Source organism: Molothrus aeneus, chromosome 6, assembly GCF_037042795.1.
Source record: "Molothrus aeneus isolate 106 chromosome 6, BPBGC_Maene_1.0, whole genome shotgun sequence".
Lineage (NCBI taxonomy): Eukaryota > Metazoa > Chordata > Aves > Passeriformes > Icteridae > Molothrus > Molothrus aeneus.
In genome coordinates, this window is record NC_089651.1 from 62,304,701 (window position 1) to 62,332,677 (window position 27,977).

The window sequence follows — 27,977 nt, forward strand, 5'->3', positions numbered from 1 at the left end:
GGAAAAGAGCTCCAAGATCAGAGTCCCAGCTGTGCCCAATGCCCACCCTGTCCCCAGCCCAGAGCTCTCAGTGCCACCTCCAGGGGACACCTGCAGGGATGGGCACTGCAACCCTCCCTGGGCAGTTCCTGAGCCCCCTTTCCATGGGGAAATTCCTGCTGTGCCCACCCTGAGCTGCCCTGGCCCAGCCTGAGGCCGTTCCCTCTGCTCCTGTCCCTGTTCCCTGGAGCAGAGCCCGACCCCCCCGGCTGTGCCCCCCTGGCAGGAGCTGTGCAGAGCCACAAGGGCCCCTGAGCCTCCTTTGCTCCAGGCTGAGCCCCTGCCCAGCTCCCTCAGGGATTCTGCAGCCCCTGCCCAGCTCCCTCAGGGATTCTGCAGCCCCTGCCCGGCTCCCTCAGGGATTCTGCAGCCCCTGCCCAGCTCCCTCAGGGATTCTGCAGCCCCTGCCCGGCTCCCTCAGGGATTCTGCAGCCCCTGCCCAGCTCCTCAGGGATTCTGCAGCCCCTGCCCAGCTCTGTTCCCTTCCCTGGACATGCTCCAGCCTCTCAATGTCTTGGCCCTAAGAAATCCTTATTTTTTACAAATATTATCACAGAAACTGGGCCCTCACAGGCAGAAGAGAATCCAAAGGCCACGTGCTGGCTTCCAAAATGGGAGAGATTCCCTGGATCATGGATCATGAGAAGAGACATTTAGGGAAGAAATTCCTCCTGCTCCTAATCCTGCCAACAGCAATTCCAGATAAAAACCACAACCCCAGCAGCTTTTATTGGAATGGATTTGGTGATTGGCAGCACGGAGGGGAAAGAAAAGCCCAAACCCCAGGGCACAGTGGGAGCAGAGGGATCCGTGCTGGGACTGTGACTCACGGGGTTTTCTGGGAATAAAGGAAATTATCCCATCCACAGCTCTCCAGGTGGGGTTTGATGCAGCAGAGGCTGGGACTGTGTGCAGGGAGAACAGGAAAAGCTGGGCCTGTTCCAGGCAACAATTAAACAAGGAGCTCACCCTGATTTACAGCAATGCAGCCAGCAAGGCTCAGAAGGGCTCCACTGCAGAATTCCTTCCTGCTCCCAGGAATGGCTGGCAGGCAGGAGGCTCTTCCTGCATCCCTAAAATCCTGGAGGCAGCAGAGAATGGGGTGGAATCAGACCTAAACCTGCTCACAGCTGAGAATAAAGAAGCCAAAGGAGTGCAAGGCACTGGAAAGCACGAGAAATAAAGGAATTTTACAGGTATTTTAAAATAATTTTACCCAACCTCCTCTGTGGCTTTTGTTTCCAAAATAATTGAACTTTTTTGCTGTGCTTTTAGTTTTTCACGTTTCTCAAGTTTCCCTTAGTGATTCCTTGTTTGAAACTGAATCCCCCTGCAGCACCTGTGGCACTGCAGAGCCCAGAGCCAGGATTTGTCCCCTCGCTCCCCAAAGCCTTCCCTGTCCTCCAGCACAACCCCAAAGCTGCCACAGAATCCCAGAATCTCAGGCTGGATCAGGCTGGAAGGGACCACAGAGGGTCCCTGGTGCCAGTCCCTGCTCAGGGCACAGCAGTGTGAATCACAGAAATATTGAGGTTGGAAAAGACCTCCAAGATCATCAAGTCCAACCATTCTGCCAGCACTGCCAAGGCCACCACTGACCCATGTCCCCACGTGCCACATTTCCGAAATCCCTCCAAGGACTGGATGGTGACTGCACCACTGTCCTGAGCAGTGCTTGACAAACCCTTCAGTGAATAGATTTTTCCCTAATACCCAGTCCAAACCTCCCCTGGCACAACTTCACAGAATCCCAGAATCCCAGAATCCCAGAATGATGGGGCTGGAAGAGACCTCTGAGACCATCGAGTCCCTCCTGTGCCCTCACACCTCACCCAGACTATAGCACCCAGTGCCATGCCCAGGCTTTTTTAAACACACCCAGAGATGGTGATTCCACCTCCTCCCTGGGAAGAGCATTCCAGTGCTTTATCATTCTTTTGGTGAACAATTTCTTCCTGCTATCCAACCTGTCCCTTCCCTGCCATAGCTGGAGGCTGCGTCCTCTGGTTCCGCCAGAGACCGACCCCACCTGTCTGCAGCCTCCCTTCAGGAAGGTGTGAGAGCAATGAGGGCACCCCTGAGCCTCCTCTGCTCCAGCCTGAGCACCCCCAGCTCCCTCAGGGCTTCCTCACAGGGTTTGTGCTCCCAGCCCCTCTCCAGCCTCGTTGCCTCCTCTGGATGTGCTCGAGCATCCCAACATCCTTCCCAAACGGAGGGGCCCAGAACCTTGGCTCTGGAATATCCCAGGGAGGAGACTCCAGCCCCTCTCTGGGCTCTGCTCAGGGCTGGGCACTGCCCAGGGCAGGAGTTCTGCCTCCTGGAATTCCTGGGCTCAGTCCCCCCAGAGCAGAACCTGCTCCATCCATTCAGATCCCTGTGCTTGGCTTTATCCCATGGAAATCAGAGGCATTGCCAAGCATGGATATGAAATTAAAAGTCTGTGTTTGTCCTGTGAAGCCTGAGCACACAAACTCCTTTTGGCACCTGGAAGCTGAGCTCATCTGGGGATCTCCAGGGAGAGCACTTCCACTGGAGCCAGCATATGGGAAACATTTCATTACACCAGCCACAGCACCATCGTTAACATCCAAACCATCAAATGCAAATTCCCTCCTGTGTCTGGAAACTCTGTAATTAAAATAGAAACGGAGAACATGAAGAATAAAAATATGGCAAAAAAAAAAAGTTGTTTTTTCTCCCTTTTGTTCTCCTGCAATCCGGGCAGCAGCTCCTCAAGCAGAGCAGTCCTTGCAGTCAGTGCAGGGTGAAAACACCACCAAGGGAGCAGCAAACGTTACCTGTAAGGAGGAATTTCATTATTCCCAGCTCCAGATAGGCAAGAGGACAAATGCTCCATCCAATCTTAACTATGGACAGAGAAGTTCTACCCTGGCAAGGCCTTGATTATTTTGGAATTAATTTGTGGTTCCCCAGCACAGGAAGGATGTGGAGCTGCTGGGGAGAGCCCAGAGGAGGCTCCAGGATGATCCAAGGGATGGAGCAGCTCTGCTGGGAGAGCTGGGAATGTTCACCTGGAGAGGAGAAGCTTTGGGGTGACAGTGCCTGAAGGATCCCACAGGAAAGATGGAGAGAGACAATTCCCAAGGGCAAGAAGGCCAAGAAACAGGGACCCTTAAGGGTATAAGAGGCTGGATGGATGCAGAATTCCAGGTGGGATCTGACCAGGGTGATCCAAGGGATGGAGCAGCTCTGCTGGGAGAGCTGGGGATGTTCCCTGGAGAGGAGAAGCTTTGGGGTGAGCTCAGTGTGGCCTGAAGGAGCTGCAGGAAAGAGGGAGAGAGAGGATTTCCAGGGGCTGGAGGGACAGGAGCCAGGGAATGGCTCCCAGTGCCAGAGAGCAGGGATGGGTGGGAGATTGGGAACTGGGAATTCCTGGCTGGGCTGGAATTGCCAGAGCAGCTGGGGCTGCCCCTGGATCCCTGGCAGTGCCCAAGGCCAGGCTGGACACTGGGACACCCTGGGACAGGGGGAGGTGTCCCTGCCATGGCAGGGGTGGGATGGGATGAACTCTGAATCCCTTCCCACCCAAACCAGTCTGGATTTTATGACAATTTTTGCCTTTTTCCTTCAGAGGCAGGGAAGGAGCAGCTCCCACCTGTGCTGGAGCTCCTGGCCAGGTGTGTCCCTGTTTAGAGCCCAGGCAGACCCAGCTGGGATTGGCACAGACCCTGCACTCACTTCAGGCCTCTCTTTAAAAATCAGTTGAGATATAAATCCCATTTCAGTGCTGCTCCTCTTGATTGCTGCTCGCAGAAAACCATAAATAATTAATTGCATTAGAGAAATGTCACTCAAGCCCAGTTTCACCTCACCTGATGTGAAAAATGACCACTTGAGAGACAAAAAATCATCAGGCTCTTCATCTTTATCCTGCCCTGCTGTCTGTTCCCCTGCTTTGTAAAAACCCCATTGTCTCCATGTAACCAAGGAATGATGTCTGAAGCCATCCTCAGGCTCGGTGATTTATCCATGGGAGGAGGATTTATCCCAGCCTGACCCTGCAGAGGAGGAGGAGGAGGAGGAGGTCCCAGAGTCTCTTAGGAGCGATCTCAGGTCCCTGAAGATCCACAGAACTTTTGCCAAGACTCACCCACTCCCAGAACAACTTCAGGACTGTTTTTGAAGGGCACAGAAAAGCTTCAAGCATCAAGAAAGCACCAAGATGTGATCACAGGAGTTATTTGGTTAAATACAATCCCATCCCCATCTCCAGAGGTTCCTTGGGATCATTCCTGCAGCAGCAGTGATGGCATCAAGTGGAGCTGCTTCCAACCCTTCTCAGCAGGACACAAGGGTGATGAGCTCCCAGGAATTGGGAGGAAAATCCTGTTTTTATGTGCCAGGAGCTTTGGTGTGTCACCCACCCCTGTGGAGGAGCACACTGGTGGGGTCTCCTACCCGAGAAAATTGAGTTTTACACCCAAAATTTGCAGATTTAAACTCAAAGAAGCCCAGAGCTAAAATGAAAAGCTGGAGATTGCTGTGCTGAGTTCAGCTCTTGTGGCTGTGGTGCTCCAAGAGCCTCTTGGAGCAGTAGGAGGAGGTTTCTCAGCTCAGGGCTGCACTTGCAGCTGCATTTTTGGGTGGAGGGAGAGATCAAAAGGGAATAATTCTGATGAGGATGCTGTGCCAAGAGACACCCAAGTGCCAGGGATCTGCAGAGTCTGTAAACACAGTGCGGGCTGAGGCACAGCTCATTAATTCCCATCACCCCTCCATGCTTGTCCTGCAGGGAATTATTATTGATCAGCCAGGACGAAACCCAGCATTAAACTGCAGGAGGAGCTTTATCAGCCTCACAGATGGAAAAGCAATACACTGCAGAAAGGCACTTGGGGCTGGAGACACTTCCAAATGAGGATCTTTATCCAGCTGTCCATTCCCAAAGGCAGCTCCAAGTTCAGTCCATGGAAAAACCATTCCCTTCTGAGTGCCTGGGGACAGCAGGAGTGTCCCAGACTGCCGGGCAAGATGTGCTCTATCACCACCTGCAGGGCAGTTGGCTTCTGTTCATTGGGCAGTTTTTCCTTATCTCTTCCACACCCACTCCTCCCTCGGGAGGGGACACCTGCTGATAACAGCCATGGAATGTCCCTGCATGGCTGATAAGAACTACAGCATCCCATTGGGAGATGTGAGCCCAGGGGGAGGAGCCAAGCATTCCTGCCTGGATATAATCTGGAGATTCTGGAACACCAGCACGGCTTCTGCACTGGATTGCCCAGAGGAGCAGCAGCTGCCTCTCCTTCCCCTGGATCTGCAGAGGAAGACTCCGCCCTTCTCCAGGATCCCTGCTCCAGCAGAGCCACCCCTGGCACTGCAGGAGGGCTGAGCCACAATTCCAATGGGGCTGCTGCCAGCACCCTGACCCACAGGGTGTCAGGCTGGGCTCTGACTCTGGCACTGTTGGTTTGGTCACTGCATTGTTCATTTCATCCTTTGATTTTCTTCCCTATTAAAGAACTGTTATTGCCTGCTTCCATATTTTTGCCTGAGAGCCCCTTAATTTAAAATTTATAGCAATTTGGAGGGGTGGAGGGTTCACATTCTCCATTTCAGGGGAGCTCCTGCCTTCCTTAGCAGGCACCTGGCTTTCCAAACCGAGACAAGGACCCAGCAGCAGTTCCCTGGGAGCCACAAGCCCTGAACCAGCTGAGGATGATGCTCCAAGGATCTCCAGTCCAGCCTGGCATCACTTCTGCTGTCTGCCCTGACAAATGGGGCTCCTCGCATCTTCCATCTCCACAGAAATTAAACTCTTCAGACTCTCTATTGCGCTGCCACGAATAAATTACATGTTTGTTTGACTCGGAAATTTCCCTCTGACAAATTCTGAAGGCATAAATAACCCCTGAAGCCTTGCAGGAAGATGAATGGCCCTGTTCTATCCATCATAACTCACCAAGCAAACGGTGCCCGGGTTTAAATCCCAGCCCAGAGGAATGGGAGAAGCATTGGGTTGGTGCTGTCCTAAGCAAGCCGGGCTCAGCTGGGTGCAGGGGGTGCAGCAGGACTCTGAAAGGTCTGGATCCATTAAAAATTCCCAAAGGAACATCCTCAGGCAGCTCCCCTCGTGCCAAAGCTTTGTTTGCATCCCAGATCAAGGGACAGAGCACCACCAGGGAGGGCTCAGCCTGGACTGAACCATCCCTGTGAGTCTGGGGTTCTGGGGTTGGGAAACTGCTCCTGTCTCCTGGAAACACCCCAAAAACAGTGACCAAAGCCTTTGCTCCCCGGCCTCCCCTCCAAACATCTCCATCCCCAGCTCCAGCCTCCCTTGGCTGTGGGAAAGGACAAATTGCTCTAAAGGATTTGGGTTTTTCTTGCCCAAGAAAAAAAGCAGGGCACCTACTGCAAACACTCCTGGGTTTTATCCCTATCCTGCACGGACCAGGAATGAGGGCTGGGACCAGGAGCTGCAGAACTGAAACCTCAATAACGTGCAGGAGTCAGGGGCTGGGGGATCTAAGAGTTGTTTCTGGCAAAACCAGCAATTCCAGCATCAGTTTCCTTAATCTGAGTCTCCCACCAGTCTCTTCTCTCTCTTCCATCCCTGAACAACTTGTGAGCTGCCAAAATCAACCTTTGGCTTCAGTGAGAACAGGTTCAGTCTTGCTAACAAAGGCAGGCTCACATTCCAGAGCAAATAAAAGCATTCATATTTCAACTGGCAATAAATTCAATTTCCCTGAAGGACTGATTTTCACCAAGTTATGAGATCTGACACTTGTGGTATTAGATAACTCTGTTGCCTTTTATTTCTGGGTTTGAGACATCAAGTGGCAAAAGGGGAAATAAAAATGGCAGGAAAGACAAACTGTTCAGAGGACAGAACGGTCCATTAAGCAAAAATTTAAACCAACTCATTTTTGGCTCTCTCTTGCTCAAATGCAATCCTGCTCCTTCCCTTCAGGCTGCTATTAACACTGTTATAATGAGTAACTAAAATCAAACTCCAGTGAATAAATATGCTCAAAGGCATTTTGTTATTTCTGCAATTAGAGACAAACTCCCAGGGTAGAGCTAAAAGCTTTTGGGAAATCACATCCAAGGAAACTCTGCCAGGACTGCAATCCTTGGGCTGCTCTTAGCACATGCAGCAACTGCTGGGAAGGAGCTGGAACCCCAAACCCAAACCTCTTTATTCCTTGTGTGTGCTCAGGTGGGAACTGGAGCTGGAACCCCAAACCTCTTTATTCCTTGTGTGCGCTCAGGTGGGAAGTGGTGCTGGAATTTCAAACCCAAACCTCTCTATTTATTGTGTCTGCTCAGGTGGGAAACGGTGCTGGAACCCCAAACCTCTTTATTTTTTGTGTGCTCAGAAGGGAAGTGGTGATGGAACCCCAAACCTCTTTATTTATTCTGTGTGCTCAGGTGGGAAGTGGCGCTGGAAGGGGAGAACCCAGTGGCCAGGTCACCTGTGTGTCCTGGGGAAATTCCCATTTTCCAGGGAAGGGAACAGAGCTGGGAAGGGTCTGGAGAGGCTGAGGGAGCTGGGAAGGGGCTGAGCCTGGAGCAAAGGAGGCTCAGGGGGGATCTTGTGGCTCTGCACAGCTCCTGCCAGGAGGGCACAGCTGCAGGGGTGTCAGGGTCTGGGACAGGACAAGGGGAAATGGCCTCAGGCTGTGCCAGGGGAGGCTCAGGTTGGATATTGAGAAAATTCCTTCCTGGAAAGGGCTGTCCAGCCCTGGCACAGCTGCCCAGGGCAGTGCTGCAGTGCCCATCCCTGCAGGGATTTCAAAGCCCTGTGGATGTGGCACGTGGGGACAGGGTCAGAGTGGCCTTGGGGAGCAGCTGGACTCATTCTTGCAGGCCTTTTCCAACCCAAACAATTCCGTGACCCTCAGGAGCACAGAGGCTCGTGGGGCTGGCGCTGGTGATGAGGACAGGGCTCTGCCTGGCCCTGAGCCCTCAGGGATCCCCTCCAGGACTCGGGGGGAGGCTCCCAGTGCCCACCAGCGCTGCCCTGGTCCCCCTTGGTGAGGAGGGTTTGTGTCAGAGAGCAGAGCTCACCCTGAGCCCAGCAGCCCCTGCCTGCAGGGCCCCGTGCCCAGCGCTGCAGACAACAATTACATTGACTTAGCAGTTATTTATCCCAGCAAAACTCAGAGGGGATTTATCCTTGGAAGAGACATGGTAATAAAAGGGAAAGGATCAGGCAGGCAGGGTTTAAAAACCCCTCATTTCCTCCTGTGACTGCCTAACAGGCTTTTGGAAAGCAGGAGACAGTAAATGTCATTTATTTTGACTTTAATAATGCTTCTGAGGCTCTTTGGCGTGACATTTCCAAGCGAGCCAGGGCAACAGGGATAAAACAAAGCAGAGGTAGGAAGCCAGAACATCCCAGGGAGAGAGCAGCTGCCCGTGACCAGGGGACAGCTGAGTGTGCCCCTGCATCTCCCTGGCCCTGGCACTGTCTGGCTTTTCCCTGAGCAGCCTGGGCGAGGAAAAGCACCACGGGCACAGCCCAGACTGACCCAGGCTGGTCTCTGAGCAGCTGGGGCAGCCAGGCTGAGAATTCAAAGGGTTTCTGACAAGTGGAAAAAAGATGGGAAAAAATGATTGCAGTTTATAGTGGGAAGAGCCAAGTAATGCACAGAGCAGGACGTGCTGCACAAACACAGCCTGGGGAGATGGGGGAGGCAAAAAGGGGTTGTGGCTGCCCCTGGATCCCTGGAATGTGCAAGGCCAGGTTGGACACTGGGGCTTGGAGCAGCCTGGGACAGTGGGAGGTGTCCCTGTCCATGGCACTGGGGTGGGATGGATGGGATTTAAGGTCCTTCCAATCCAAATCCATCTGGGATTCTGTGATTAAAACCGATGCAAACAGGTCTGAAGGCATCACAGCAGCCCAGCAGGAAAAGACACATGCAGAGGAATTGAGCTTCTCCTTCCCATTGAGCTTCCACAAGTGACCAGAGTGATCCACCCCCAGCTGGCAGCAGGACAGGGTTAGAGCAGCTGTCATAAACACATGGAATATTCTGAGCTGGGAGGGACCCACAGGGATCACTCAGTGCCACCCCTGGCCCTGCCCAGACCCCCAACACTCCCACCCTGGGCATCCCTGGCAGCTCCTGGAGCTCTGGCAGCCTCGGGGCTGTGCCCATTCCCTGGGCAGCCTGGGCAGTGCCAGCACCCTCTGGGGAAAGAACCTTTCCCTGAAATCCATCCCAAACCTCCCCTGGCCCAGCTCCGGCATTCATTTCATTCTGTGCCATTAATTCCATCAGTAATCCAGGCCATGGCTGCTGGATGGATGTAGTGGCTCCTCTGGACCATGGGTTGGGTGTAACTGGTCCCTGCTCTGCAGCCAGGCTGGGTTTGGGCTCTCTCAGGGGCTGAGGCCTGGCAGGCTCTGCTGTGCCCTGTGTGTGTCACGGGGACAGATCCATCCTGCTGCATTCCCAGAGCAGGACAGGCAGCTCCAGGCTCCCTCCTCCCAGCTGGAGCTTGCAGGGAGTCACTGCAAGGTGTCTGTGAGTGCAGCACAGGCAGCTCTGCTCTGATGGGATGTGACACATCAGCTGACACCTTCTGCTTGGTGTGGCCTGCGGAGCCACAAATGAAATCCCGGCTGTCAGGCACTCAAATTAAAAATAAATCACTGCTGTGACCCCCGAACCCCAGCTGACAACTCCTCTCAGCTCATCTCATCTCCCCCTCGGCATCATGGGCTTCTCCCTCTCCATCCTCTGCCATCCCTCCTGCTTCAGGGACTGTCCAGGCCTGGCTTGGCAAAGCTCGGCCCAACTTACACTGCTGGGGGTGGGCTGGAGGAGATGGGATGGACGGATGGATGGATGGATGGATGGATGGATGGATGGATGGATGGATGGATGGATGGATGAGGGATGGATGATGGATGGATGGATGGATGATGGATGACGGATGGATGGATGGATGGATGGATGGATGGATGGATGGATGGATGGATGGATGGATGATGGATGGATGATGGATGGATGGATGGATGGATGGATGGATGGATGGATGGATGATGGATGGATGGATGGATGGATGAGGGATGGATGGATGGATGGATGGATGGATGGATGGATGGATGGATGATGGATGACGGATGGATGGATGGATGGATGGATGGATGGATGGATGGATGATGGATGGATGATGGATGGATGGATGGATGGATGGATGGATGGATGGATGGATGGATGGATGATGGATGGATGATGGATGATGGATGGATGGATGGATGATGGATGGATGATGGATGGATGGATGGATGGATGATGGATGGATGGATGGATGGATGGATGGATGGATGGATGATGGATGGATGGATGGATGGATGGATGGATGGATGGATGGATGGATGGATGGATGATGGATGGATGATGGATGATGGATGGATGGATGGATGGATGGATGGATGGATGGATGGATGATGGATGGATGGATGATGGATGGATGGATGGATGGATGGATGACGGATGGATGGATGGATGGATGATGGATGACGGATGGATGATGGATGGATGGATGCATGGATGGATGGATGATGGATGACGGATGGATGGATGGATGGATGGATGGATGGATGGATGGATGATGGATGGATGGATGGATGGATGGATGGATGGATGGATGGATGGATGGATGGATGATGGATGGATGGATGGATGGATGGATGGATGATGGATGATGGATGATGGATGGATGGATGGATGGATGATGGATGGATGGATGATGGATGGATGGATGGATGGATGGATGGATGGATGGATGGATGGATGGATGGATGGATGGATGATGGATGGATGGGACCAGGCTGGGGGAGCTTTCCCTGTATCAGCTGGATCTGGCACGGCTCCTGCTCCCTGTGTATGTGGATATGAATGTGCTGTTCAGGCAGCACTCTGGGGAGCGTGAACAAGGGAGGTCATCAGTTCCACCTGAGCCCCAGCCAGGTGCCCATGGATCCAGGGGTTAATTCCTGCCTGGAATGCCTCCCACAGATGGGCCCTGGTGCCCCTGGGTGGCTTTAACTATCCTGGTGCCTGCCAGATGGGCTCTATCATAGAACAGAATCCCAGGATGGTTGGGGTTGAAAGGACCTCAGATCCCACCCAGTGCCACCCTGCCATGGCAGGGACACCTCCCACTGTCCCAGGGTGTCCCAGTGTCCAACCTGGCCTTGGGCACTGCCAGGGATGGCAGCCACTCCGGGCACACTGTGCCAGGCTGGGTGCAGGTGATCCAGGGGATCTCCAGGGTGTATGAAGATGATTTCTTGATGCAGGTGACTGCTGAAATGAGCAGGGGAGGTGCTGTGACCTGTACTCAGAGCAGGAAGAAAACTCATGGATGATGCAGCCTTGGATACAGGACCATGGGAAAACGTGGAGTTCAAGACCTTAGAGGAGAGAGCAAGATAAGCAGTGGAAATAAAACTGTGGGCTCCAGAAGGAAATAATTTTAGCATTTTTGTGGCTTAACTGATGACAATATGTCCCTGGGGGGTGAAGGGGCCCAGGAGAGCTGGGAGATGCCAAGGAAGCTCCTGGAGTGCCGTGTCCATCTCTGGGCTCTGTGCACATGAGGGATGAGGAGGTCCCTGCCAGCACTGGCCCAGGTTTATTTTCAGTTATCTCACTTTTTCTATGCCTGCCCTGCAGAATGGCACCGAACCCAGGCACAGATCTGTCCATAAATCCCGTGCTCAGATCCCTAAATCAAGGCAGGAAGAACCAGGGCTGTGGCAGAACCCTCTCAGCCCACTGAAGGTGGGATGGTGGCTGCAGCCGGGAGCTCTGAACTGTGTTTTCCATTTCAGACACATCCTCTGAGCAAGAAAAGCAACTCCTTTCTATAGATTAATAATGAAACCCGTCAAGAACTGCTGTTTCCAGGTAAATTCTGTTAGGATGTTTGGCAGCATCAAAAAGGACCTTCCAACAGACTATTTAGCAAACAGCCTTGTCCATGGGAGCTGAAAGATTTGGCAACGCTTGGTAATTTATGTCCTGCTCTTCTTAAGGGGAGGTAATAAATCACAGAGGGTGTTTCACCTGGGGAGAGGGAGAGAGAGAGAGGGTGCTCTCTGCTCTGCACCTTCATTATTTGTCTGCAGCTTCAAAGCCCAGAGCTGGCTGAGAGCTGCGAGAGGGACGGGTAATGATGCCCCGTAATCAGCGGAGTAATCACGAGATGGCTCTGTTACATTCCTCTCCCTGGAATATTAATGGAGTGGGGACACTGCAGACTGATGTGCAACAGGGCTTTCAAATCCCTCCAAATGGCTCCTCAGCCCATTACTCCTGCTGCTCCGTTCTCAGGGCTGGCAGAGGGAGGTGTGGCACTGAGGAGCCGGGCAGCCTCGCCTCCCTTCCCCACGGAGCCCCAGCAGGGAGAAGCAGCGCTGTGTGCTGGAAACAAGGGGAGGTTTAACTCCACAACCAACCCTGGGCTCACTCAGGCTGCCCTCAGAGGTACCAAGCAGCCAGAAAATGCATTTCACCCAGGTGGAGCCACACCAGCCGTGTGCTCTCATGTGCCCTGCTGCTCTGTGGGCACCCCCTGCCCCCCTCAGCACCCCCAGAGGGTCCCAGAGCAGCAGGGCCATGGTGTTGTCCCCTTGTCCCAGTGCCTTGTGTGTCCCCCCAGCAGGGACATCCCACCAGGAGGCCCAGGGACTGCCCAGGCTGTGCTCAGAGGGGCAGGGGGGCTCTCACCACCCTGGCTGTGCTCAGGGGGCACTGCCAGGGGATCAGAGCTCTGCTCCTGCCACCACAGAATCCTGGAGGCTGGGAAAGCCCTCTGAGATCGAGTCCAACCATTCCCCAGCACTGCCCCATGTCCCCAGAGTGCCACATCCACAGGGCCTTAAATCCCCACAGGGATGGGCACTCCAGCACTGCCCCTGCTTAACCACCTCTCAGGGCAGAAATCTGCCCAAAATCCAAACTAAACCTCCTTTGTCCTGTCCCTGTTCCCTGGGAGCAGAGCCTGTCCCCTCCTGGCAGGAGCTGTGCAGAGCCACAAGGGCCCCTGAGCCTCCTTTGCTCCAGGCTGAGCCCCTGCCCAGCTCCCTCAGGGATTCTGCAGCCCCTGCCCAGCTCCCTCAGGGATTCTGCAGCCCCTGCCCAGCTCCCTCAGGGATTCTGCAGCCCCTGCCCAGCTCCCTCAGCTGTTCCTCACAGGATCTGTGCTCCTCTCAGGATGATTCTCTGGACAAAAGTCAGGGCATCTCTGTTTCTCTTGGGAAGCACCAGTGCTCTCCCAGAGGGCCTCAGGTGTTTGGTGCATGGAGCAGGAATTCCAGAGTTCTGCTGGGAGCAGGGGAAGCATTCCCAGTGCTGGTCAGGGACAGCACTCCTTGGAAAGGCCCAGATCCAGCCCTCCAGAACACATTCCATCATGGATCTCACTCTGGTGTCTTGGCACAGCCTCCCAAATCTCTGCCAAGGTCGTCCCTCCTGTGCTCCATCCCCAGCCCACGCCAGTGCCTCCCACAGGAAGGGATCCCATGGAATCCCAACGGGGGCAATGCACAGAACACCAGGGGAGAGAATTCCAACCCAAATCCTGCTCTTAACCCTGGAATATCCTGAGGGGGAAGGGACCCCCAGGGATCCTGCAGCCCAGTCCTGGTCCTGCACAGACACCCCACAATCCCCCCTGTGCATCCCTGGGAGTGTTGGCCAAACATGACCTAATTCCCTGGCAGCACTTCCAGCCTTATCCAAATGTCCCCATTGTTCAGGTTTTCCCAGGAAGCATTGAGCTCATCCCTCGCCACATTCTGCAAAAAAAATGTTTTCAATTTCCCCCCTGAAGTAACCACAGAAAAAATACAAGTTACTCCTGCAACTTAATTCAAGTTAATTTGTCCAAGAGAGGCTCCTTGTGCTGTGTGTGGTTATTTATCTCAGTTAAACTGAGTAACTCCAATTTTAACCAACTTGTTTCTTCCCTGAGGTCAAGGAGGGCTGTGAGCAGGTACCAGAGACCTGAAGGGACAGACCCTGACCTCTTTATCTTCCTGTAGCCACCTCTCCTACCTGAGCTAATTTATTCTCCACAGACTGATAAAAAATATGAAAAACAGCAAGTCATATCTTGGAGAGGTTTAATGCAGCTGCAAACTCCAAGGGCTCCCTGGCAATTCATCCTTCCAGTGTCTGAAGGGGCCTGCAGAGAACCTGGAGAGGGATTTTGGACAAGGGATGGAGGGACAGGACAAGGGGGGATGGGTTCAGACGGACAGAGGGGAAACTGAGGTGAGAGATGGGGAAGGAATTGTTCCCTGGCAGGGTGGGCAGGCCTGGCACAGGTGCCCAGAGCAGCTGGGGCTGCCCCTGGATCCCTGGCAGTGCCCAAGGCCAGGCTGGACACTGGGGCACCCTGGGACAGTGGGAGGTGTCCCTGCCATGGCAGGGGTGGCACTGGGGGGGATTTAAGGTCCCTCCCAACCCAAACTCTTGGATTCTGTGAATTCCAAGCCCTGCCCCAGACTCTGGGGCATGAGGAGAAACAGCTGGAGCAGAGCATCCACCCGGCCCTCCCCACTCAGTGAGAGCATTCACTGCCCGTGCTGACTCCATTGGACTTCAATGCCAGCCCCCGGCAGGACCAGCTCTGGAATGTTCCCTGCCGAGGTGGAAAAGGCTGGGCAGCCTGTTCAGAGGGACAAGCCCGAGGAGAGATTTGGATCGGGAGCCCAGGAGGAGCTGTCCCTCCTGTCCCATCGGGCCAGGGGCAGACGCACCATGCCAAGAGCAGCGCCAGGGCTGCCGTGCTGTGCTGCTGCTCCCGGGGAATTCCTGCGGCTGGGAGCAGGAATGAAACCCAGGCTGGGCTCGCCACCTGCTGCTGCTGCTGGCAATGGCAGGAGACAAGGATGGGATGTCCCGCCGTGCCTCACCTGGGATCAGCCCTCCCTGCATCTGCACCTGGAACGGGGCTGCTGGCACTGCCACAGCAGAGCTGCACGGGGAAAATGGTCCTGAGCCCTGATCCACACGGGAATGAGGAGGGAATAACCCCGATCCTGGGACAGGACACAGAACAGCTGCTCTTGGCTCCTTTGGGGAGGAGGGAATGGCAGGGACACCTCCCACTGTCCCAGGGTGTCCCAATGTCCATCCTGGCCTTGGGCACTGCCAGGGGCTTCAGTCCCCCCAGAGCCACCCCTGCCATGGCAGGGACACCTCCCACTGTCCCAGGGTGTCCCAATGTCCAGCCTGGCCTTGGGCACTGCCAGGGATCCAGGGGCAGCCCCAGCTGCTCTGGCAATCCCAGCCCAGCCAGGAATTCCCAATTCCCAATCTCCCACCCATCCCTGCCCTCTGGCACTGGGAGCCATTCCCTGTGTCCATGGCCTCTCCAAGTCTCCAATGCCCACCTGAGTCCCATGTCCCTTTCCCCGTGTCCCTGTCCCCAAGCTGCACTGCCCACAGGGCCCACAAACCCCAGGGATCTGCACGGGGAGCTCTCCACACCAGCCCTGTGTGCACTGGGCTGACAGTGACATCCCCAGGGGCTCACCAGGTCCCTCTTTCCAGGAATGTCTTCATGTGCTGTGACTGCACAGCTGGGACACGGCCCCAGGCTCCTGTCCCACACATCCCAGAGGGCTGGGAGCTGGGAATGCTGTGCCCAGTGTGGCCCCAGGCCCCTCTCTGTCCATGTGGGATCTGCCCCTGCAGCACTCACCCCGCAGGGAGCAGCCCTGGGCTGGGCCATCGACCCCTGCTCGGGTTTGACAGGAAGAAAGCAGGTGCCAGCCAGGAGGGCAGGATCAGCATCTGGAGCAATTCAATTTGAAATTAATTACATAAATTATGTAATGAGGAAAGATGAGCTGAGTTAGTGCTCCAGCATGACCTGGGAGAGCGAGAGCAGAGCCTGAGCCTCGAGCTGCACATCCCTGCCCACAGCTCATGGTGGATCCACTGGTGTCAGAACTCAGCGCATCCCTCTGGGTGTCCAGAGTTGCCAGGACCCCGCCGGGGGGCTCGGACACCCTGGCACACAGCCCAGAGCACCTGGGGATTTGATTCTGACCCCTGAAGCAAGTTGCCAACTTTGTATGAGGGCATGAAGGTCACAGAGGTTTGAATGGTGTAATAATAAAATATTCACAGGGTGAAAATGTGGATTTTAGGATTCTTGGTATGGGGGTTATGGGGGACAAGATGGAGGAGCTTGAGCGTGTCCAGCCTTTCTTCTTCTTCTTGTTCTCCATTTTCTGCTGTGATGCTGGCACTTTGGGATTGGTTTAGAGTAGAAGTGCACTGTCTAACACAGGTGATAGGTATTGGGAATTAAGTGTCAATATGTTCTATGTAATTTGTAGTATAAAAAGACAAAACCGCCTCAGGGGCAGTCAGAGTGCCTGTGGCTGCCATGCTGAGCAGAAAGAAAATTTTATAGATAAGAATTAATAAACAACCTCAAGACCGAACAGTGAAGAGTCCAGACTCATTCTGCAGTTTCATGGGCCAAAGCAGAGACATCCTGCACATCTCGGGGCACTGGGAAATACTTCAGCTTCCAGAGAGGGAATTGGTGTCTGCAGCACCTGCTGGGGTCCCTCTGGCCCCGGGGTGACCCCAGCATGGCAGTGCCAGTCCCAGCAGGGCTCTGGCTCAGCTGGATCAGAGCTGACCTTGGGCTCCGCCCGCGGGGCAGCCGAGTGGAAAGCTGGAACCATCATTTTCCAAAGAGACTGCAGGTAAAAAAGCCTCAGGGACAATCTTTTGTCAGTCCCTGAGACTTGATTAACTGCCTTAATTCCACATGATTAATGGCTCTCAGATCTTGGGAGGCCGAGTCTCCCTGCACGTGCTGTGACTGGAGAGGCTCCTTCCCAAAGCTCCTGCAGCTGCTCCAGAGCCACTTCCCTGGCTCTGTCATTGTCCTTCTGCTCCAGAGCCACTTCCCTGTCTCTGTCATTGTCCTTCTGCTCCAGAGCCAATTCCCTGTCTGCCCTTCCCATTCCTTCTGCTCCAGAGCCACTTCCCTGGCTCTGCCATTGCCCTTCTGCTCCAGAGCCAATTCCTTGTTTCTGTCATTGTCCTTCTGCTCCAAAACCAATTCCCTGTCTCTGCCATTGCCCTTCTGCTCCAGAGCCACATTCCCTGTCTGCCCTTCCCATTCCTTCTGCTCCAGAGCCAATTCCCTGTTTCTGCCATTGTCCTTCTGCTCCAGAGCCACTTCCCTGTCTCTGTCATCGTCCTTCTGCTCCAGAACCAATTCCCTGTCTGCCATTGCCCTTCTGCTCCAGAGCCACATTCCCTGTCTCTGCCATTCCCATTCCCTCTGTTCTCCCCTGGGAATGAGTGCAGGGTGTGGGCACGCTGCTCAGAGCATGGCTGTGCTTCCATGTCCCTGTGTCCCTCAGCAGCGCTGGCAGGGGACTGTCACTGCTCTGCTGCCACTCTGCCCCTGGTGCTCCTCAGAACCACAAAGGAGCCTTGGGGGTCCCCTGAGCTGGCACTGCTGGGGCACCCGGAGTCCCCTGTCAATTCTGGGCTCCTCATGGCAAGAGAGACCTGGAGGGGCTGGAGCAGGGAGGGGAACAGAGCTGGGAAGGGCCTGGAGAATCCCTGAGGGAGCTGGGCAGGGGCTGCAGAATCCCTGAGGGAGCCGGGCAGGAGCTGGAGAATCCCTGAGGGAGCTGGGCAGGGGCTGCAGAATCCCTGAGGGAGCTGGGCAGGGGCTGCAGAATCCCTGAGGGAGCTGGGCAGGGGCTGCAGAATCCCTGAGGGAGCTGGGCAGGGGCTGCAGAATCCCTGAGGGAGCTGGGCAGGGGCTCAGCCTGGAGCAAAGGAGGCTCAGGGGCCCTTGTGGCTCTGCACAGCTCCTGCCAGGAGGGCACAGCCGGGGGGGTCGGGCTCTGCTCCAGGGCACAGGGACAGGAGCAGAGGGAACGGCCTCAGGCTGGGCCAGGGCAGCTCAGGGTGGGCACAGCAGGAATTTCCCCATGGAAAGGGGGCCCAGAAACTGCCCAGGGAGGGTTGCAGTGCCCATCCCTGCAGGTGGCACCTGGGGGTGGCACTGAGAGCTCTGGGCTGGGGACAGGGTGGGCATTGGGCACAGCTGGGATGGGCTTTTCCAACCCCAGGCATCCTGGGATTCTGTGATACAGCAGAACAAACTGTGGGAAGAACATCCCAGAAGTTCTCAAATCTCTGCTGAACAGTCAGCAGAACCCTGCTGCCCATGGGGGCAAGAACCAAACCCATCCCACTCTCAGGGATCATCACTCAGGGATGCTCCTGAGGGAAGCCCAGGCAGATCCTTCCAGCCCTGCCCCCTAAATCTGTGCCCAAAATAGAGATGGGAGGAGCACAGGAGAAGAAGGAAGCCTTGGCCTTGTGCCCTTGCAGTTCCTTCCTTCCTTCCTTCCTTCCTTCCTTCCTTCCTTCCTTCCTTCCTTCCTTCCTTCCTTCCTTCCTTCCTTCCTTCCTTCCTTCCTTCCTTCCTTCCTTCCTTCCTTCCTTCCTTCCTTCCTTCCTTCCTTCCTTCCTTCCTTCCTTCCTTCCTTCCTTCCTTCCTTCCTTCCTTCCTTCCTTCCTTCCTTCCTTCCTTCCTTCCTTCCTTCCTTCCTTCCTTCCTTCCTTCCTTCCTTCCTTCCTTCCTTCCTTCCTTCCTTCCTTCCTTCCTTCCTTCCTTCCTTCCTTCCTTCCTTCCTTCCTCTCCCTTCCTTTTCTTTCTTTCTCTGCTTTTCCCAGGGCTTTTGGCCCACCGAGGTCAGGATGTCCACATCATTTATTACCTCTGCAGAATTTTTTGCTGTTCCCCCATACCCTACAGCAGCCCTCAGAGACCCTCTGGTAGCTGAACAATTAATCATTAATCATTAATATCACCCGGCACAGGTTAAACCAATGGAGACTCCAGCAGAAATCCACAGCACTGGACCAAGGATTCACCCCATTCCTGCCCTGCTTAATGGAATGCAAGGACTGTGCATCTCCAGGATCTATAAATAAACTCCCAGGGCTGATTTGCTGCTCCTGTGCTTAACGGTGGGAAATTGCATCCTGGATTTTCTGGGGCGGGCGGCGACCTGGAGGATGTGGAGGGAATACCCAGGGTTGGTTGTGCTCCCCTGGGGTGGAATAGGAGAGGTCAAACCCCAGCCCAGCTGAGCCCTGAGGGGAGCTCTGGGAAGGCAGAAGGGAGCTGAGTTTCACACAAATCACTGTTTATATTTCTTTCTATAGAAAATGGAAGTGCTGCTGGATCAGTGGGGTTTGGGTTCTCAGAGCGAAACACAAAACCAGGCCCTGTGCAAACAGCAGCTGAACTCACTGGGCACCCACTCCCACATCAACTTCCACCATTTTCCATTCCACGTCTCCCAGGTTTCCCTGTGGGATGGATTCCTGCTGAGGCCAGGAGCAGCTGGGTCTGGCTCACACCAGGCTCATCCCTGGGGTGCTCCAGCGCTGTCCCCACACCCCTGGGCTCAGGGCTGGATCCTGGGAGAGAGTTTGAATTGGAATTTGGGATCCCTGCCTGGGCATTCCCACACAGGGCCTGCCCCTGCTCCCTGGCAGGGAGAATGACTGAAAAAAGGAGGATTCCATTAGATTTAGGGAAGTTAACTGGTGTTCCCCACTCTAGGACCTTTTCAGTGTTTATAAATTGGACAAGGTTTACATTTTCTGTGCCAGGTCAGTCCCAAGCTGATCCTTCTGGAACATTCTCCCCACAATAAGCAGGCTACTGCAGGATTCCCATTCCTGGCAGTGCCCAAGGCCAGGCTGGACAGGGCTGGGAGCAGCCTGGGACACTGGGAGGTGTCCCTGCCATGGCAGTGTGGCACTGGAAGGTTTTTAATGCCCCTTCCAGCCCAAACCAGTCTGGGATTCTGGGATTCTCTTTCTAAAAGCAATTGCAGAGAAGAAACCAAGGGAAGGTGAAGGCAGGGTGGGTGTGGGAACTGCAGGTGCTGGGTGCTGCACACACCCAGGGCCTGCATCCAGGGCTCTTCCAGCAATAAACTGGGCATTTCCTTATGCCATTCCCAAAAGCCCTCCTGTTTTCCAGGCAATATGGAGCTCACAGAGATGCCTGGGAATGTCCATTCACAGCCTGGAGCTCTCACAGGCTTTTTACGATCCTTGTTTCATCATGAATTTTAGTGCCAGCCCAAATTAAATTCATTTTACAATATGTATTTATTCCCCAGCTTCTTAACAGAACAATTTGGAAACATCCCAGAGCCTTTAAACAACAAAAGTGTTTTTCCTTTATGGCAAAAAAACCTGGCTTTTTGCTTTCATTTTCCCAGGGAGAGCAGCCAGCAAAGGCCCCCTCCAGCTTGCACAAGGATGGATTTTTTTCCATACAAAACTTCAGCAGTTTAGCACTTCCAAGCTGTCATGGTCACACCACAGTCAGTTAATTACATTTATAATTCCAGAAACATGGGTGGTAGAAATTGAATCTCAAGTAAAAGACTTTGTCTCCCAGACAGTGGGCAAATAAAACTTTGCTTATCTCACTGTAATTTCATGATACACAGCATGGGGTGGTGAAAAATCCCTCAATAATGTAACTTATCACAAACAGGGAGTGCTGCACTCTTTCTTCCTTTCGTTTTTATCATATTTTCCCAAGGTTGTGAAAGGCTCCAGCTGAGTGAAGCTCCCCATTCCCTCTCCCCACACCACAAACCAACCTGTGCCTTCTGTCACCATCACATTTTCTGAAAAATCCCTTCACCAGGATTTCTTCTCCTGGGAAGCTGAGAAGCCTCAGAGAAAAATGAAAATAATAATTATCTCATCTGCTTCTCCTGTGTTTTGCTGCTTTGGAATGTGTTTGGGCATTGTTTACCAACAGGTATTTGTTTGATTGGTTTCATGTGAATTGTTTTTACTTAATGACCAATCACCATTAGCTGTGTTGGACTCTGGAGAGTCACTAATTTTTAATTAGCATCTTGTTAAGCATTCTGTAAGTATCCTTTCTCTGTTCTTTAATATAGTTTTAGTATAGTAATATAAAATAAAATAAAATATAAAATAAAATATATAAAATATAAAATAAAATAAAACTAAAAATATAAAATATAATATAAAATTTAACATAAAATAATATAAAAGAAAAATAATATAAAAGAAAAATAATATAAAATAAAAATAAAATAAAAATAAAATAAAAAATAAAATATAAAATAAAAATATAATATAAAATTAAACATAAAATGATATAAAATATAAAATAAAAATAAAATAAAAATAAAAAATAAATAAAAAATAAGAAATAAAATAGAAAATAAAATAGAAAATATAAAATAAAATAAAAATAAAATAAAAAATAAAATAATGTAATGTAATGTAATATAATATAAAACAATAAATTAGCCTTCTAAGAACATGGAGTCATATTCATCATTTCCTTCCTGCCACAGGGGACCCTGACAATACCACAGCCTCCTCTTTCCTGAGCACTCTTTTCCAGCTGCTTCCCAGTCCTGTGTGCTAAACTCAGCTTGTGACACTCCAATGATCTCCTCCAGGCATCCCAAATGATTTTGGAAGGGAAAATACCCTGAGATGAGTGGAACACGAGGATGAAACAAGCTCCTTATCCTGCCAGGTGTCACCCTGAACAAGGAGCTTGGAAGTGCCATTAATGCAGGCCAGGTGTGGGCAGGTGTGCCAGGAGTGGGGACACACCATGGGGAAGGTTGGTTTTCCCTGCTGTTGGAAGGACTGACAGGAGATCCTGTGGAAATTCCCAGCCTGTTTGGTCTGGAGAAGGCTCAGTTCCCTCAGGAGCAGTGCAGGGCTGGCCTGGCTCAGACAGGTCAGCAAGGCACCACTCCAGAGCCCAAGCGGAGACACAAAAAGGCAGGGATTTGTCCCAGCATCATTATCCCACCCCAAGGCACATTTCCTGTCACACAGTGATGGCTCTGGGGCACTGGGAACACACAAACAAAGCCAGGCTCAAAACATAAAAATAAAAAATGGGATTCTTGGCTTTGCTTTCCAGAGAGGACTGACACAGAAAGGCAGGAATCATCCCAAAGCCACCTGGGTTCATGATTCGGGCTCCTGCCCCTGCCTCACAGGCTGCACTGAGCATATCCCAAGAGATGCCCGCTCCCACAGAAAGGGGGAATGGGCTCCAAGATCCCACAACTGCCCTGGGAGCAGTCACAGAACCACAGGGATGGTTTGGATTGGAAGGGCAGTGCCCAAGGCCAGGGCTGGAGCAGCCTGGGACAGTGGGAGGTGTCCCTGCCATGGCAGGGATGGCTCTGGGTGGGATTTAAGGTCCCTTCCCAGCCCAAAGCATTCCAGGACTGTAAGGAATGGAAGTTACCCTCAGGAGCATCAGCAACACCCACCCAGTGTCAAACCTGTGACAGGAAATAAAAATAAAAATTCACCTGGCCAGCACTGCCCAGGTGAAGCACTGCCCAAACCCCACATTTTGGGGCTGGCAGTGGAAAAAATGGCACATTTCTGCTTCCTCAGCTCTGCTCCTGCTGCTCTTTGTGCTCCAGAGGAACACTGCCAGGCAGAGCTGAGGTAAATACATTCCAGGGGGTTACAGAGCAATAATTCCAGTGGAAAGCACAGACCATGAAGCTGTAATGCTCTGAAATCCTTCACAGCTCCAGAGGAAAGGAGCTGTGTGCCCAATTTAACCCATGAGCCCTGAGGAAAGAGACCTGGCAAGGGCAGCAGAGGTTTGGTCTGGCAGATCTGTATCCATCAGGAGCTCGTGGCCAGCAGAGATCACAGGAGGAGCTCAGAGGGCAGCACCAGGTGGAGTCCAAGTGTCTGTGAGGAGGAAGGGCCTGGCTTTATTGCACTTGACACCTGGAGAGAATAAAAGCTCTTAGCAAGGGGCATCATCCATCACCTCCTAAACAGAAACCTCCCCCTCTGCAGCCTCTGGAAGGCTCAAATGCCAGAGTGGCTTTTCAGACCTGCTGCTGATGCTTCAAAAAGGAGACAGAATATTCCAGTAATTCTCTGCAGTTAGACTATAATCCAAATTCTGCTCCTTCCCTTTTCTTGATTATCTGCTCATTGGCAAAGCTGATTTTCATCAAATCCCAGACTGCACAACAGATAGAGTAATGGTCAGCAGACATATTAATTATTTTAACATTTGCTAGGAACTAACATTTAAATCTTGTTTTATGCACTTGTTTTATTTTTATTTTGACATTTTTTACTTTTTTTGTTAAACAATTAAACCGTATCTCCCTACATTGTCCAAACCATTTATCATCGATCCATTTTTCAATCAACCTTCCTCTACATTCCCTAGAATTAAAAACTAAACAATTAATCATCATCATTCCACAATCACCCCAAAACAAAAGCAGAACTAACCCTAAAACCAACCTCTTTCTTTTCTTTTCTTTCCCCCCCAAAAAAAAACCCCAAACAAAAATATAAATATGATCACAAATCATCAATCAACCATCCACTTTTGGGTTGGAAAGGATGGAAAAGCCCATCCAGTGCCACCCCTGGACGGACAGGGACACCTTCTCCTGTCCCAGGCTGCTCCAAGCCTGTTGGGGAAGATGAAAATTTGACAAGAAAGTTTCCCAGATATGTGTGCTTGGCAGAAAGCTCTCTGAATGTAGGACCTGAGAGCAGAATAGAGATGGAAGCAAGTTTTGATACAGAAGAATAACAGATGTATGAATTGAGAATTGCTGCACCAGTCATTACTGGACAACTAAAAAAGCAAAGGTTAAGTTGAGCTGGAAGGAGGTTTTATGACTAGAGCAAAGGATATGTTGACCACAGACAAAAAAGATGTTTTTACCAAGCAGAAATAGGTCTTAGGAAAAGCAGAAGACACCACGGGAAAACGAACATGCCAATGTGGCAAGCAGGAAAAAGGTTCAAGAATTTTCCACTGCAAGAGAACAGAAAAGCAACTTTAAGCTTGAACTGTAACACATTAGCTCACGTGGTTGGACAGCAGTGACCATAAGATGGCAATGACAGTGGCTGTGACAGGCTGTGGGGAACAGTAAAGGTGTCGTGCATGAGGCTGATTGGTTGTTATGTATTAAGATGCTCAGCAAAGAAAAATATATAATGGTTGTAACCAGAACTAAGGGGCTTCAGGTTTGCCTACAGCTTTAGGCACAGCTCTGTCACCCACGAGCCATGGCTGCCACCATCACATTTCCTGAAAAATCCCTTGCCCAGGATTTCTTCTCCTGGGAAACTGAGAAGCCGCAGAGAAAAATGAAAACAATAATTATCTGATTTGCCTCTCCTGTGTTTTGCTGCTTTGGAATGTGGTTGGAGATTGTTTATCCAACAGGTGAATTACTTAATGGCCAATCATGGGCAGGTTTTGTCGGGAGTCTGGAAGAGGTCGCAAGTTTTTAATTAGTATCTTGTTAATTAATTAATTAATTGATTAATTAGTATCTTCTGGCCATATCCTTTCTCTATTCTTTAGTGTAGTTTAGTATAGCATTCTTTAATATAATATAGATTCATATAATAATAAATTATCCTTCTGAGAACATGGGGTCAGACTCATCATTTTCATTCCTGCCACGGGGGACCCCAACAATAGCACCCATGGCTGCTGTTACACCTTCTGTACCATGAACAGCATGTTGAAGAGCTGCCTGATGTCCCCCATCTCTCACACAAGCCCCAGTGTCCAGCCTGGCCTTGGGCACTGCCAGGGATCCAGGGGCAGCCCCAGCTGCTCTGGCAATCCCAGCCCAGCCCCTCATCACCCTCCCAGACAGGAATTTATTCCTAATATCCCAATTTCTAAACTCCTGTTTTGTCCAATCACTCCGGCTCCTGGGAGCATCTCTTCCCAAACTTCTCTAGCACCAGGCCCTCATGGAGGCCTCAGGATTCTCTTCTGGAGCACAGGGATCCAGCCCTGCCAGGGAAGGGGGATCAGAGCCAGCACCACTGCACTCACAGATGGTACAAATCCTGCACAGGAATGCCTCAAGGGAACCTCATTCCCTGGAAACTGAGGGCTCCAGGTGTCCCTGCTCCTTGCCCAGGGCAATGTGCCAGAGCTGGGCAGCAGCCCTGACTCAGGGACCCATCCCACGTCCCACTGAGCTGCTCCTCATCCTCACGAGCATCTTCAACCCCACCCTGCCCTCCTGGACCCCCCCAGTGCCCTGGCTGCTCCCTCCAGCCCCCACTGAGTGTGCCTAGACCTGGTGGGCTCAGTGCCAGCCCTGCCAGCTCTGGAATGAAGCCATCCAAAGGGACACGGGAGCCACAGGATGGAGTAGCCATGGCAACCCAGAGTGGCTCCCTGCTTCCCTTCCCATTGCATCACTGCTTCCCTCTCAGCTGCTGCCTCTCCAGCCTCCTGGATAATTCCCAGGCCCAGCTGGGACACCAATGCTCTTGGAAAATAATTCTATTAACAGGTTTTTCGTCTTGAAAGTGCTGCAGTAAAATCAGATTTTATCAAAATAGGAGAGAGGGGAAGGAAAAAGATGTCACCAGTGCTGAGTCTCAGTGGATGGAAAGCTGGGATAGCCATAAAAGTGTGGAGTAAAAACTCCAAACCTGACACTACATTTCACCAGAAATGGACTGATGAACTTCAGCCCCATAAAAGAAGGGGCAGATTTGGCTGCCTCCCACAGTTTTAATGGCTTATTTATTTGTTAATCACTATTTTTGCAGAATGTGAGAAAGAAAAGCAAGAAATGTGTTTGAAATCTATAACAACATGTACTCCCTGTAACCCTGCATGGAAGTTCTGCCAGGAGAAAACTGAATTGGGAATATTGGAATCCCTGAGGCTGGAAAAGAGCTCCAAGATCAGAGTCCCAGCTGTGCCCAATGCCCACCCTGTCTCCAGCCCAGAGCTCTCAGTGCCGCCTCCAGGGGACACCTGCAGGGATGGGCACTGCAACCCTCCCTGGGCAGTTCCTGAGCCCCCTTTGCATGGGGAAATTCCTGCTGTGCCCACCCTGAGCTGCCCTGGCCCAGCCTGAGGCCGTTCCCTCTGCTCCTGTCCCTGTTCCCTGGAGCAGAGCCCGACCCCCCCGGCTGTGCCCTCCTGGCAGGAGCTGTGCAGAGCCACAAGGGCCCCTGAGCCTCCTTTGCTCCAGGCTGAGCCCCTGCCCAGCTCCCTCAGGGATTCTGCAGCCCCTGCCCAGCTCCCTCAGGGATTCTGCAGCCCCTGCCCAGCTCCCTCAGGGATTCTGCAGCCCCTGCCCGGCTCCCTCAGGGATTCTGCAGCCCCTGCCCAGCTCCCTCAGGGATTCTGCAGCCCCTGCCCGGCTCCCTCAGCTGCCCCTCCTCATCTCCTGAACAGGGTCGCGAATTCCCTTTTGTTCAACCTTCCCACTCTTTGTGACTTAAAGGGAGGAGAAGCCTGGAATTTCCTTAAATTCTAACAAGAGGGGGAAGGGTCAGCTCTCCAGCCCAGAATCACCACCTTGGTGTCCTTGATGAGTTGGTGACTGAAACCTACAGAGTTTTAATCCCCTGGGATAATTCATTGCTGAGCTTCTCCTTGCAGCACCAAGAGCAAACCCCACCAATGTGACTCTGGAACCCCATAAATCCAAAATGCAAGCACATCCACACTGCCTCCACATCCCTGTTCATGCCCAGTACCTTGCCCAAGAACCCATCAATGCAGTCAGTTTAAAACCTTGTTTGCAGGGACTCCTTGCAGGAATCTGAACATGTTCCCTCTCCCTTCCCTTGGAATTAGTATGCCATTATGAGGATCCAGGCCATTTGCAGGAATATAAAATATTCAATTAATAAGGCTCTGGAATTTTTAATCGTGCCATTGAAATGCTAAGGAGTGCATTAACATTTCTTATTCCCTATAAAGGATGGATCTCCAGCTCTGTGCCTGTGCCAGAACAGCCCTGTGGAGCTCCAGGTGGGGTTTTGGGCTCCTTCCTAAACCAGTGCTAAAAGGCAGCATTAATGCAGATTAGGCTAAATCTCATCACCACCGGAGTAACACTCCAGGAGAGAATGAAATTACCAACTGCTTTCGGTTTAAAGAGCTGAGGGGAACATTTTTTTCCCCATTTCCAGCTAGCAGGGAATTACACAGGGAGTCTTGCCAGCAGTGGCTTAGGCCTTGGTGAAGAAAAACAGAACAAGAAAAGCAGAGGGCTCTGCCTTAAGCACTGTCCTATTTTACACCATTTCAGCTCAGGGCTTGCTCAGATGCACAAGTTTGATCTTTTTGTTATTTCTGAGGTGATTTCTCTTCCATGAACGGAAACACTGCAATTTCACTGCTGGCAAATGACCACTAGAGAAAAATCCTCTTCAAAACAGCCCTAATTATGAGCCACAAGAATTTTTTATTTCCTTTATTACTTCTGCATAACTTCTTGCCAAATCTTGGGGCAGGTTATGGCCCTGGGAGAACATCTCACCTTGCAGGGAGATAATGCCAGCCCCTGGTGGTTTAACCCCAGCTCATTATCCTCATTCTGAATTCAAATCACTCCCAGCTCCTGGGAGGGAACTGAACTCTATCCCAGCCCAAACCAGGACACTCCATCATCACAGTGTGCTGTGTATTAACAACAGGCACAACACATCTGTCTTTAAAGAAAAATCAGCCTTGCAACCAATGGGGATTACTCAAAGAGATCACTTAACAAAAACGTTCAAAAGATAAGGGAAGTTACAGAGACAAGTAAAAATAAAACTTTACCAATAAGGGAAAAGACAACAAGGATGTTTTAAAAGAATTAACAGGTGAAATAATTGTAATAGCTTGGATCTGTTATTGGGAATCAATACAGTAACTCTTAGAGAATACATAAAACAAATACTTATCTTTTGTGGTTCTAAGGGAAATATTAATTTTTTGATGATAGCAACTAAATATTTTCTATTCAATCACTGTTTAAATAAGATTATGAACTGACCACAACCTGAGCTTATCACAGACAATTTTCACAG